General features: G+C 37.3%; 1 long non-coding RNA gene across 1 annotated transcript; it reads left to right on the forward strand.

Annotated features, from left to right (window-relative positions):
- Positions 1 to 231: 231 nt before the first annotated feature.
- Positions 232 to 1818, forward strand: LOC131220439 (uncharacterized). The gene is made up of 3 exons (XR_009158581.1): positions 232 to 369; positions 1557 to 1616; positions 1697 to 1818. It is a non-coding gene; the product is annotated as an uncharacterized LOC131220439 (long non-coding RNA).
- The last annotated feature ends 259 nt before the right edge of the window (positions 1819 to 2077 follow it).

Genomic DNA, 2077 nt, shown 5'->3' on the forward strand with positions numbered 1-2077 from the left:
AGTGTCCGAGTCCCTACCCTCGTGTTGAAGCATCACTTGCTTGGGTAGCAGTCCAAAATCAACTTTACCCATGAAATGAAACAATGCATGCATTCAAAATCCAGGAACAAGGTCAAAACAGCAAAAGACAAGATGGCACCAACTGCATGCTAGACCAAGTCGTGTGCATGTGTGTGTGTGTGCGCGCATGCACGTGCGTGCTAGCTAGAAATGGAAGAGATATTTCCAGTCATCGACATTATTCCTTTCTCTTACCCCTTTAAGGAACTGAATGAAGTAATTTTACCTGGCAGGGACATTAAAGGGGCAAACATACTTGTAGATCCTAATGGTGAAATTAAGCTGGCTGATTTTTGCATGGCTAAACACGTAAGCATCTTCTTAATCTTGTAGAGAATTTCTATTTTTAAATACTAGAGAATTACATAAGTGAGCCATGATGTTTTATGGAGCTGTGTTCGATTTAGTGGTGTGACCGAGGATGAGATAATATATGATTCAGTTCATATTGATGGTTTTAATTACATGTTGTGATACAGATGAGTCAAAAAATGTCAGGGCCTGTTTGTTTGCCAGTTAAGAATGAGTTCATTTCATTTCTTTTAATCTTAATTACATAATAGAGATTATAGTTATATATATATATATCGTTGGTTATATTTTTAATCCCTACCAAAGATCTTTAATACGTTATTATGATTAAATAAAATGAGATAAACTCATTTTTTAAGTAGCACCCAAACAGGCCCTTAGTCTTTTACTTCAGATTAGTTTTATCAAGTAGTGTTTATACAAAATCAGTTCTTTAAGTTTGGTGTTGAAACTTAAGCTAGCGACAAATCTTACTGTACACTTCCTGAGTTAGCATTTGCTTGTGAGTTTCGGGATTCATATGCATTATTTATGGATGCATCGTGTTGTTCATGTCTGCTTATAGCCTTTTATTCCTAGGTTCTGATATTTCATTCTTGTTGATGATGAGACATCAGTTGTTTGTAGTGGTTCGCAGAAACATTCATTCCCGTTTCCAACAGTGTGTTAAGGAACATGTCACCACTGGTAGTACCATCAACTACAGCTAGGTTGATTTTGGGTGCGCTTGACCAATATGAAATACACTTTGTACTAGTTGCATTTTATTATAAGATCATACAATGGGATTTCTTCAAGCATCTAGTTTACATTTAGGGAGCACTACCTTGCGTTGATTTTTTAAGTTGTAATCTGTCTTTGATGATAAATCATAAAAGATAATTTCAATGGGGGTATTCCCCTTCCTTTCATGCAATTCTTTGCTTCAACTGCATTACTTGCTTATAAAGAATCCTTGTTATTTATTACGACTGTTCTAATATCAGCTTGGTTCAAGAGATTTTCCTGTTTATAAAACAAATGTGGGCAGCAGAATTATGGTTTTGGTTTTGAAGTCCTAAAAAACATGCCGCCTATCGTTTTTCAGATTTCAATCTTTGGACACCGTAGGCAATGAAAAGATCAAGAGTTTCTTGTGTTTCCTAATATGTATGCAAATCATTAATTATTTTCTCTTGAACCAGATCACATCTTGTACTTCGGTGTTGTCTTTCAAAGGAAGCCCTTACTGGATGGCTCCTGAGGTACCAAATGTCACACTCAATTTTTATATGCCTTTTCTTCCTCTTTGCAAGTAAAATGCTCAATGTTGTTCTCCATGCAGGTTATAATGAACTTTAGCGGGTACAATCTAGCTGTGGACATTTGGACTCTTGGATGCACAATTATTGAGATGGCAACATCAAAACCACCCTGGAGCCAGTATGAGGGGGTGCGAATACTCACTTCTCATAACCTACCTTTCTTGTCCAGTGGGCCCCATCATGTATCGGGTCATGTCCGAAAATCTATGATGTTGGAAATCTTTACTGTTTATTTGGATTGTTTCTTGTTGGATGTGGGGCTGTTTGGTGGTCTGTCCACTGCATCAGAAAAGTAATTTCATCTCACAGAAGAGATTATTGGGTATAGCCCATCGATGATTGCCCCACCTGATGAATGGTCTGGATCTAGAAAAAGGTGGGCCCGTATTGTATGGTTGCTA

Source organism: Magnolia sinica, chromosome 12 (assembly GCF_029962835.1).
Source record: "Magnolia sinica isolate HGM2019 chromosome 12, MsV1, whole genome shotgun sequence".
Taxonomy (NCBI): Eukaryota; Viridiplantae; Streptophyta; class Magnoliopsida; order Magnoliales; family Magnoliaceae; genus Magnolia; species Magnolia sinica.